Source organism: Anas platyrhynchos, chromosome Z (genome assembly GCF_047663525.1).
Source record: "Anas platyrhynchos isolate ZD024472 breed Pekin duck chromosome Z, IASCAAS_PekinDuck_T2T, whole genome shotgun sequence".
Classification (NCBI taxonomy): Eukaryota; Metazoa; Chordata; class Aves; order Anseriformes; family Anatidae; genus Anas; species Anas platyrhynchos.
Genome location: NC_092621.1, coordinates 40,610,630 through 40,622,099, shown reverse-complemented (window position 1 = coordinate 40,622,099; position 11,470 = coordinate 40,610,630). Strand labels below are relative to the sequence as shown.

At 37.9% G+C, this 11,470-nt stretch overlaps 1 long non-coding RNA gene across 3 annotated transcripts; it reads right to left on the bottom strand.

Annotated features, from left to right (window-relative positions):
• Positions 1–297: 297 nt before the first annotated feature.
• Positions 298–11,450, bottom strand: LOC113840268 (uncharacterized). 3 transcript variants are annotated; one of them, XR_011805725.1, is made up of 6 exons: positions 11,200–11,450; positions 6,669–7,082; positions 5,912–6,563; positions 3,184–3,267; positions 1,552–1,618; positions 298–1,368 (listed from the first exon to the last, which is right to left on the bottom strand). It is a non-coding gene; the product is annotated as an uncharacterized lncRNA (long non-coding RNA). The 3 variants fall into 3 exon arrangements; XR_011805724.1 differs by lacking the exon at positions 6,669–7,082 and having other exon boundaries at positions 11,200–11,446; XR_011805726.1 differs by lacking the exons at positions 5,912–6,563; positions 6,669–7,082.
• Positions 11,451–11,470: the final 20 nt, after the last annotated feature.

Here is an 11,470-nt window from a genome sequence, read left to right as displayed (position 1 = left end):
TACATTTCCTTTCATGCTATGTTTGAACCAATTACCTGATTTGCTGTGTTGCAAATTTCTGCAGTTTTACAGGACAAAGAGCTTCAGTTATTCTGTACTTGGTAAATTAGGGAAGTACTATTGCCAAAGCTGTCTGGACTCATCACTGTGTCTTAGAATAACTACAGAATACTGAAAGGAAATAATTCAATTCAATTCAATTCAATTCAATTCAATTCAATTCATTATTTTATTTTATTTTGTTTTGTTTTAATGATGCAATAAAGTATTTCATATTTTTCAAATGTAAATGCAGAGTTCAAAAATAGTTCCATAATGTTATGAGTCCCATGGTAGTTTGTAAGATATTGAATTAAATGAAAATCTCACATTTTTAAAGTTACTTTAGTCCTCTTGATTGATCAGATGATTTAGATTTGAAATGTAAATGCTTTTAATGAAGGCAAGTAAAACTTTACCATTTTCTATGAGATAAATGTACAGTGGTTGTGTTGGGTGTTTTTTAGATCCAACTGATTTTTTTTTATATATATTTTTTTTTTGTTCGTTTGTTTGTTTGTTTGTTTGTTTTGCCCTTTGAAGAGTTTGGGCTGGCAAAATTGCAGCCTCAAATGTTTAAGCTTTTTAATGTTGAGGGCTTATGACAGTGCTGGCAGTGTATTTTGTAAGAAATACAAAATCTACAAACATGGATTTTCAGGTTGGTAATTTTTGACTATTAGAAGTACACTTCAGTTTTCTACTAGTACCTCTGTTGGGAAAACAAAACAGGTCTCAGGTAGTGTTAGCTGTATCATCATATTTTGTCATCATTATCTGTAGAGATGACTCAAGCCAGCTGCAGAAGAGTCAGAAAATTCACCGTTGTGCTCCTCATTCACTGTCCTTTTCCTCAAATCATAAAACTCCTCATCATAGTGTTCACATTGCAAAATGCAGCTACCATGCAGGCAGATGGTGACAATTATCTAAATGTTTACAAAGCTTTAAAGTAAGGGCCTAAGTTCACCAGGGAGTTCATAAATCCCTCTACTATATAGGGAACTCACTGAGGGCTTAAGACAACAGCATCATTACAGTAAGCATTTAATTTTTTCTAATCCTTTCTTTGATGCAGACTTGCCCTTTAATGCAGCCTTTTCCCCTTCGGCTTACGTTCTGTGCTTGAATGCTTTGAAGTTGGCAACAGTAAACATTTATGACTTAGGTGTTTTGTTTGAGCCTGTTTTGATTTCTAGACAACTGCTACTGGTCTGCCATCCAGCTGGTTGATCTTTCTTGGTTCCTGTTATGTTTTTATTTCATTTTCACATGTCTTGCCATGTGCCAGATACCACCATCATCTTCTCATTTTTTCCAAGTAGCTTTCTGCAAGTGAAGAAACAAACAAAGAAAAAGAAAAAAAAAAAAAAGTATAAAAGACAGCATTTCACTTTCTAGATCTGGAATTTAAAAATAATAATTGCCTTCATGGACTATAGCATCGTTTAATTTTCATTTTAAAATTGCTTCTTGGTATATAACAATATCTAGCAAAGAGAAAATTATTACCTATTTTACTTGTAGGCACTGCTCTGCATGATTCTGCCTATGCTCAAGGCAAGGTCAAAGAATGGGGCTGTGAAGATAAAACGTTGGCTGATACGGTTTGCATTGTTCTTGGTTTACAGTTCTGCAGTCCTTGTCACAACAAAACTCAGTACAGAATATAAACTCTTACACAGAGAGATTAAATAGCTAATGACTCAAAACCAGTGAAGACTCTGTAATAATTTTGTGCTTGTTTTTTAACATTTTTATTTTTCCTAGAAAGATTCACCGATTTAAGGAGAAATGATTGCTTGCTGCTTGCATAGTCCGGCTTCTCTGAATGGCTGCTTTAGTGACATTCTGGGTTTGTCAGCTCAAAGGCAGTTTTGAGCTTTGCTGGCCTGAGCTCTGCCAAATTTGAGAGCACAAAATGACATGCTGCCTGAGGCTGCTACCTCTTTTTTTCTTACTTTTTGCTGTCCTCAACTTATGGTAACCCTATTAAACACAGCTTTATAGAGGTAAGGCAAAAGGCCTCTCAAGGATTATAACACAAATCAGTACATTTAAACGTGCCGTCAAGAACAGGCTTTTTGCTGGCTCTTTGCTGGCTGTTTCTGTAGTTCTAATTATTGTTAGAGAAAAACGTGTGACTGATTCTACGAGTACACTTGCAATTTCTTCATTTTACTCCATTATGGAAATTCCAGTGTCTGATCTTTCAGGCAAGACAGGAATAACAATACAAAATTGTGTTTTGTTGTTGTTGTTTTGAAGACTATTAATTTGGTTAATTTTTAAAGAAAGGAGTTCTACTAAGCATTTCATAAATACTATTAGAAAAAAAAATATATTGTGCTAAGACTCCCATACATTACTGTTATTAGCAAGATACTTGTTTGCTCAAGTGGACTAAGATTTTGGTCCTAAAGCCAGCATTGTTTTGGGCATGAGAAGACACAATGCAATGCCATCACTGAAGTTTCCATCATGTCTGGATTATAAGGTTATAAGGAGGGATGACTTGTGAAGGAATGACTTTTGAAACAAATATTTCTGTGTCATAAACAAGTAATATGAATCCACTATAAATGCAGTTTATAGATTATATTTAACTGCCTACAGATATATAGACCCAGGGCTCCCCCCCTACCATTAGCTAGTAACCTACCAACAGTCTTGGAAGTAAATGTCAATTTCAGAGGATGAAGTTTCTTTTGTGTTTGATGTGACCAACTGTAACTTCTGTGGTGAGCTACTTCAGAAAAAACATGCACTGTATTTGCTCATACTGTATCTAGTGTAACAGAAAATGTATTAAACTCTAAGGTTGTCAAGCCTCACTGTTCAAAGCAATAAAATCAGGTGAAAAAATAAAAAGCATAAGCTCTCCTTCTGGTATTATCTGTTCAGCCAAGACAGAACTTATTAAAAAAAAAAAAAAAAAAAAAACAGTTAAAAGAAACTTCAAAATGAGAACCTCATCCCCTCACTTCTCTAGTATGCACTTCAATACACAGCAAGCAAAGCAGCCTCCAGCAATAGCAAGAAAGAAATCCACAGAGTACTTCCCACACTGCTCCCTGAGGCCTGAAATGTAAAACAGCCTCCCTCTGTGAGAAAGTGACTAAATGCAGTCTCTGTAAGATAGACCTGTGTTAAGCCATCATGAGTGTAAAACTTCATCTCTGTCTTCATGTCTTTGGAGTGTGAATAGTGTTGCATTAAACAGTCAACCTAAAAAACACAAAGAATATTAATGTGATATCTGAGCTTTTTAAAAGAAAAAAATAAAAATAAGAAAGAAAGAAAGAAAGAAAGAAAGAAAGAAAGAAAAAGAAAGAAAGAAAGAAAGAAAGAAAGAAAGAAAGAAAGAAAGAAAGAAAGAAAGAAAGAAAGAAAGAAAGAAAGAAAGAAAGAAAGAAAGAAAGAAAGAAAGAAAGAAAGAAAGAAAGAAAGAAAGAAAGAAAGAGAGAAAGAAAGAGAGAAAGAAAGAGAGAAAGAAAGAGAGAAAGAAAGAGAGAAAGAAAGAGAGAAAGAAAGAGAGAAAGAAAGAGAGAAAGAAAGAGAGAAAGAAAGAGAGAAAGAAAGAGAGAAAGAAAGAGAGAAAGAAAGAAAGAAAGAAAGAAAGAAAGAAAGAAAGAAAGAAAGAAAGAAAGAAAGAAAGAAAGAAAGAAAGAAAGAAAGAAAGAAAAAGAAAGAAAGAAAGAAAGAAAGAAAGAAAGAAAGAAAGAAAGAAAGGGAGGAAGGGAGGAAGGGAGGAAGGGAGGAAGGGAGGAAGGGAGGAAGGGAGGAAGGGAGGAAGGGAGGAAGGGAGGAAGGGAGGAAGGGAGGAAGGGAGGAAGGAAGGGAGGAAGGGAGGAAGGGAGGAAGGGAGGAAGGAAGGAAGGAAGGAAGGAAGGAAGGAAGGAAGGAAGGAAGGAAGGAAGGAAGGAAGGAGAAAGGAAGGAAAAAGAAAGAAGGAAAAAGAAAGAAGGAAAAAGAAAGAAAGGAATAAAAGGAACACAGCCAAATGATCAGGTTAAGAAAGGGAAAGAAAGAACTGATCAGATAAATGACCAGGCAAAGTTAACATTATAGGTAGTTTTCCACTTGGGCTTCCAGCCTTCTTCCAAAGGTTCTCCTGGGGGAGAGCTCCTAAAATATAGCAGGCTCTGTTTGCCTAGCAGTCTTGACTCAAGAGAAGTACAAGTGAGCTCTGTTCCAAATGTTCTTTTCTCCTCCTATAAAGAAATGATCAAATCCCAGGAAACACGTACTTTTGTCTGACCTTCAGTAAGTCAGTACTGGGGAATGCTGAATGAACTTAAAATTAAAAAAAAAAAAAAAAAAAAGTCAAGATAATCCCCTATTTCCCAGTGACTTGAAATGGAATAATCATGAATCAGAATACATCATAAGAGTGACTAAGGAAACTAATGAAATATAGAAAGGAAAGAGCAAGATCTAATATGAGTTCATATGGAAAACAATGTCTCACACAGGAAAACAGCTTCAGGAGAGCAACAGCACAGGAGATGAACTATGTCAGAGGATGAACAGAGACCAGAAATGCAATGTAAAGTGAATAAATGTTAATTGCCACAGAAGAGAATTCCTATGATATTTAATGAGTCAACAGCACTGCTCAGTGGAGAAGCTGACATCTCCTGAAGGTGTCCCAGTGGTGTAGAGTTTAAAGGTATACAGCAATGAAAGATCTCAAGTTGTCCATTTACCCTCTTCCTACCCTATCACCATTGGAATAGGGAAGAAAATCAGTGTGGGGCAAGCAAATAGATTTAACACTGTGCAGATCTGGGGAGCAAGCACCAAAATCAGTGAGACCTCACTGTTCCACTAAAGCTGGTCTGACACTCTTTAACTAGAATAATTGGGTTTGACAGTTTTACAGGAATTCTGTCACCAATACGACCATGCTTCCTGAACACTGACCAATCCTAGAAACCAGCAAAGTAACTCTATTCAAGTGGTCATTACATTCCCAGGTGGTTCCTGACTTCTGCTACCATTTTCTCTGAAAATAGTTTACCTTGGAATACTTTTTTTTTCTTTGTTTTTCAGTTGCTGGGGATTTGGAATCTCTGTTCTGTCTGTCAGTCTGAAAGAATCTTTGAGAAGCGTCTCTCATTCGCAGCCTCTTACTTTTCTTGTTCATGTCTCAGAAGATCAAATTCCATCTGATTTTAATAAGCATAACTTTAGCCTACCAGTCCTCACTTAAGGCAACTTTTTATTGGGGTATTCTGTCTTATATGGAGTAGCAATCATTTACACAGTCATTTAAATGCTAATGGTGTTAGTAGACATCTCTAGTTTGACAAGGGAGGATTTTTAGTCAAGTTCAGTACAGGGTACAGGGTGCTTTCTCACTTGCTGGAATTGCAAAGTGAGTAAAAATGGATGAGAATAGCAAAATGAACTCCAAAAAGCAATACGGTCACCAATTCAGCCTGCTTATTTTCTAGATCTCTTCTAACACATCCTGGAAAGAATAAGGTACTTTGCTCTTTTTTTCCAAAGCTAAATCAGGGACAAACCAGGGTGAAGTACCTCAGAACACCTCTCTTGAGGCTGTCTAGAAACATATTTCATTTTCCACTATGAATTCAGCAGCTGCACTTCCCACAAAGCTAGTACTCTACTACCCTTTGTTTTGAGTAGAAACCGTGAGAACAGGATGAGATAAAATGAAGAGTAGGGCTTTTTTTTTTTCTTCACTCTTTTTTCTCATCTGGTTACATGCTTTTGATTTTGTTTCTGGTTTGATAAGCCTGAAAAGATAATATATATATATATATATATATATATATATATATATATATATATATATATTTTTATTCTGACTATCCCGCAGTATGAGCTGTTACTTCTGTATTACCATTCAGTAGCAGTTCTTCCACTGTTAAACTGCTAGCTTCATCCCCACTTCAAATGAATGATGACTGCCAATGAAAGTTTGTCTTTTTATGTTTCTAATTCAAACAATACTATTGTGAATTGCCTTCTCTTTTAAGTAGGAATGTGGTTCAACAGGAATCTCCAGAAGACCTCAAGAAGGTTCTTTGGTACCTTTGTAGACTTGAAGCTCCTGGGATAGTGCACTGCAAAACAGAGCATGTTGATAACTTGCCTAGATGGGCAGATGTGATGCATGACATGCGTATATATCCATAAATATACACACAGAGATACACAAAAATGTAAGTGGAAAGCCAGAACTCAATAAGTATATGTTGGATCCAAGCTTGGAGGAAACATCTGTAACTTTTGTTCTGTTGTCTAATGCTGGTTTTTAGTTGTTAGTTCCAGGGATACAAGAGTTAAAAGAGCAACAGGTCTAAATTGCTCCCATGTAACACAAATAGATTGTTTTCTAGTGTGAGGATAGCACCAGTGAGTTGAGAATCTTGTCTTTTTGAAGTTACAACATCAAATCCTGTCATGAGGAAACAGGTAATATGAAGCTCTTGACATATGAATATTATTCAGATTCCTCTGATTCACTTGAGTGTGTTCCAGTATTTAGGTACCTGGGGGAAAAAAAAAAAAACGTTGTAACCTATATGTAATTCTGACTCCTAGCCCCTGTTGTAACTTCTCAGGACTTATTTGCACATTTAGTTCACACACTAAACCTTTATGTTATTCCAGAGTGGTTTCCATATGTATAGCCTCCTCCTTAGTTGTGATAATACCATTCTTTATAAATAGCTCAAGAGTGGGTTGGTTAAACCTCAGGTCAGCACAAAGTATTAGCTGCTGACAGAATGGCTCCAAGGTGTAGCTACAGGACAGCACAACTGCTGTGACATGAGCTCTCCTGTGTCTTCCCACACATCTTTTCCCTCCTGTTGAAAAAGAGCAGACAACATAGTCCAGAGTGACTTGGTAAAGACTTCAGCATCTGAGCATCTGACTGTGCATGTACAGCAGGGCTTGTAATTTTGGGTCTTGTTCCAAGAAGTCCAAATGAAGTGAAGTGCAATGCAGACTTGATAAAACAGCAGTAAAATTGCTCTGCAGCTGCTCTTACTGATAGCTGGTATGCCCTGCAGGAGAAAATTATGCAACTCTTTAGGTAAACTGGGGGGGAGGAATTTTAAAAAAATCAAAAAAAAAAAAGTCTGAGTTTTTAGTTCAAACTTCATTTCAGTGGTAATTCACCATCTGGAAACACACCATCTCACTGCTGCTTCCTGTATCTGTAGGAAGCATCACTGCACTTGCTCAAGTGGAACTATGATTTTTTTTCCATGTGGTCTATCAATATATATTTTCCTTTCTTCACACTTACTTGTACTTGCTGTATTTAAAGAGGTGTAGTTAGTCTATCTCTCCTCGCAGCAAGGGTACTTGAGCTACTCCCTTGATCACATTTGTCCTTTCTTTAATGCTGGCGTCAAGATGTCATTCACCACCTCACTTTGCTATGTCATTTGTTTATGTCCATTTCATCCATAAGGAGCACCACACAATAACAGCAATTAGAAACTATATTTCATAGACCTAATTATAGCTGTTGTAGACTATTGAACCATGAAAAGAGTAGACAGAGAATGCAGATGAATAAAGATACTGGCACAGCATTATTGTATGATTTGTGGTGTGAAACATTTTCTCCCCTTTCTCACATACACTGAAGGCCCTTGCTCAGACACAGTTTTATTGTAATATATGCTTTGTTCCTCCACGGATTAGTTTTCAAAAATTAATTTCAAACAGGAATCAGGATAATAATTTTTGTTTGTTCATTTGTTTTGCTTTCTTTCTTTCTCAGTGGGAATTGTAGGCAGATTTAATATACAAAGGGGAAAAAACCTCTAGAGGGGAATCACACCTCCACACATCCAGACCTGCCCATCTGGTGTTGACTCATGGAAAACTGACTCTTCAATCAGTAAGACTGTAAAGTAGATGTGTTTATTCAGTGCTGGGCAGCACAGGGGGTAGTCCTACTGAAGTTGTATGCATCCTAAAGTGGCAACTTGCTTTGCTTCTATGCAGTCTTCATCCTCACGGCCCTCAGCACCCACCCAGAATACAGTGCACAAGCACAGATGGGAGGAGTTTATGGAAATGACTTGTTGGACCTAATTTTAATACTAAGTGGGGACAGGTTATGAATATGTATAGGCACACTGAGAATATTCACACTGCATAGAAGCAAAGCAAGTTGCCACTTTAGGACGCACATGACTTTGGTGGGACTACCCCCAGTGCAGAATAAACTTACCTACTGTACAATCTTACTGATCGTTGAGTCAGTTTTCCACGAGTCAATGGTGGCTACAACACCTTCTTCATTACAATGGGAGGGCAGTGTGGAGGACTCTTTTTCCAGAATCAGATATGTTTTACTTAATATTGTAATAGGATATTGGGATAAGGTCTAATTGAGGCATGTTCGCTGCATGGATGAGAAGTAAGAATGCTTAAATAAAGAAAACAAAATATGACTAATAGCTCTGCTATTAGTTAATATATGTTCTGAGTTAATATATATTTATTAGTTAATTTATGTTCTTGCATTTTCATTAAATACTGTTCATAGAGTGAAAATGCAAACTTAAGTGTTTGTTTGGTTGGTTTTACCCTCTTTTGGGACCTCAGTAAATAAAATGTTGAGGTTATTCCTCTCTGTACAGAATAGTTGCATCTGAACTGGGGTGAAGAACTAGTGTCTCATTTCAGAGCTGACTCACTGAGCTGGTAGACAAAGCTGTGCTGGGTAAGCTTTACAATCAAAGAGAATAGCTCCTTGAGCAGTAGGTTATAACTGCTTACCTAAAGACAGATAAAGACATGCAAGAGTATGAGAGAGAAAATTTTGAATAATGCAATGTTGCTTTTACCTAGGACTTTGTTATTGTAAATTGCTGACTCTCTTTGGTGCCTGGACATTTTGTCTCCATTAAAGAAACGCAAATAAGGAAGTAAACATAAGTAGCCCTGACAACACCTGATAGAGAGAAAGGAGGAGAAGAGAGCAAACAAGTCCAATTGCTTGATAAAGAAGGAGCAAACCAGAAAATATTTTTACTTGATTAAAAAAAAAAAAAAAAAAAAGAAAGAAAGAAGAAAGAAAGAAAAAAAAAAAAAAAAAAAAGAAAAAAGAAAAAAGAAAATAAAAGAAAAAGGAAAAAAGAAAAAAGAAGAAAAAAAGTTCTGATTATTTAAATGTCCATCTTGAGTTCAATATTCAATACATATGTTTCAGTTACTGTGAGTCTCCAGTGTGTTTCTCTGTGTTTTGTTTTTTCTTTTTTTAAATAAGCTCTGTCCAAGAAGTTCAACTAAATTCAGCATTGCTTTGCAGAAGTCTAAAGTGCCCCTACTCAATGCCTTTGCTTTGTGCTTGAAAAGTAGCTCCTGGTGGGAAACACAAGCATGTAGTCATCAGTCACTGTCTGCATGTAGTGACTGCAGTCATCAGCAGGCAGATCCATCTCAGGGAGATGTCGCTGCCAGCTTTTCCAAGATACTCAGGAATCGGAAATTGGAGGCCTGGGGGGAATCCAAAACACAAGTCAGTCCTTTGGTGATGCAGGTCGCAAAGCTGAGATTTTCCTCACTACATGAACCAGAAAGGTGAAGGCCTGACCACACCTATCTGCTGGTAGCTTCTTCAAATAGACATAGATCACAGTTTAAAAATAAATACTTGTATTGAAGAAACTATTCGTGTTCTTCAGGACACAAGGGCACATATTTCACTGCATGCCTGTGAATGTGCTGTATTTGGCCCTCAAGACCCTGCAGTGGCTCAGACAGCCAGAATCATTGCTTTATGCTGCTCACAATTCACAGGCAGCAAAACATGCTGCCCCACACCACTGCACTGTGCAATCCATGTCTGGATATTTATGCCTCCCAAGGAAGCCAGCAGAAAGACAGTTGCTGAGAGAAGCATTTCTTCTGAGCACCTTCTTCACCAGCTGCCAGCTGCCTCCGGCTGCTGCCCTCCCACCGCTACCACACTGAGCTCTCCTCTAGCCTTCTGCATGCTCCAGAAACCTTTTTCTGTCTGGGTTACCCTTCTCCTCCTTCCCTCTTGCATTTCCGAGCTTCTATGTAACAGGTTGTTACTACTTGCATAGGTAAAAAATAGTGCAGAACCAGTACCCCTCCACCCACATTCTCTGGCTATTCTAATAGTAATGCAATAATCCAGTGCAACTGTAGCTAAATCTAGAAAAGACTGCTTTTACCTGTTACTGTGATGCTCTTTGAGGAGAAAACTGCTACCAGACAGAAACTAGTTCTGAACACGTCTGGATGGTACAGGATTAGTCTGCTACCTGATGAATTATTATTGCAATGCTACAAATGAAAGATGATGCTTTCTTACACACCTTTGTTTGCAGTGTTACCTGCTACCTATCAACTGTAGCATTTAGCTCAGGAAATCATTCTAATAAAACTAACCAAGCTCGTTTCAGTTTGCAGTTTTGCTGAACTGTATTTCTATCTGGAGTACTGGGACAAGCAGGTCATTATGAGGTGGGGAAAATACAGTGAGTAACAAATCTGTGGTAGCTACTGGCAACACCGTTGAATTCAGACTCTTTGGCTCAGTTTCTCCAGCTGTATAAATCCCCCAGGAAAAGTCTGGTTTGCAATTTTTTCTGCCCTTCCCTAATGAGACTTTTCTTAGTTTCATCTCAATAGCAGCTATGTAGTTTTGCAGTTATTCTGTGTGTTGCCTTCCCTTTTACTTTCTTATCCTTCCTGTTTAATGGTCTTTCGTGGGTTTTTCAGTTCTTCAACTCTGGGGAAGGTAAGGTGGGAAGAACAGGCCCCAAACACCCTGGCAGTACTCAGCCTGTGAAGACCTCAATGTTTTACAAACATCAGGTGTAATGTTGTTAAAAGACCTTTCTATAGGTTTTTAGTTATTCTAAGTGAAAGGTATACTTAACACAGTGGTGTAGCAAATGCAACAGCACATCTCAAGCCAGAACATTACAAACAGAGCTGTACAAAGGGCTTACAACATCAGACCAACTGGAAAGTCTGTCCCCTAGCCTCAGCCTCAGACCTTCATTCTGTCCATCCTCCTCTTTTCCTTGAGGTAACACTCTTAGTAATTTGAGAGGGGGAGTAGAGGCAGCAAATAAAATTAAGAAACTGAAGAAGGCTTTTGAAAATGCTTATCATTTTTCTTACCAATATGCTTGTGTATGTGCTTGATGGAGCTTGAAGGCAGCAGTGCTCCCTCCCATCACAGCCATGTGCTCCGGTCTGTAGCAGCTGCTCACCCACCTCGCTGTGACCTGTGAGCAAAGCTGAGCCAGGTAACACTGCCCTGCTCTTGCGCCACCTCAGCTGTGGTACGGGGAAACAAACGTGCAGTATCTCAAGTTGCTTTCTCATTTGAATACTGACTTTAGTGTCTTTTAAAGAAGAACTGCTTAGCTGAAACAGCATACTCAGAGTT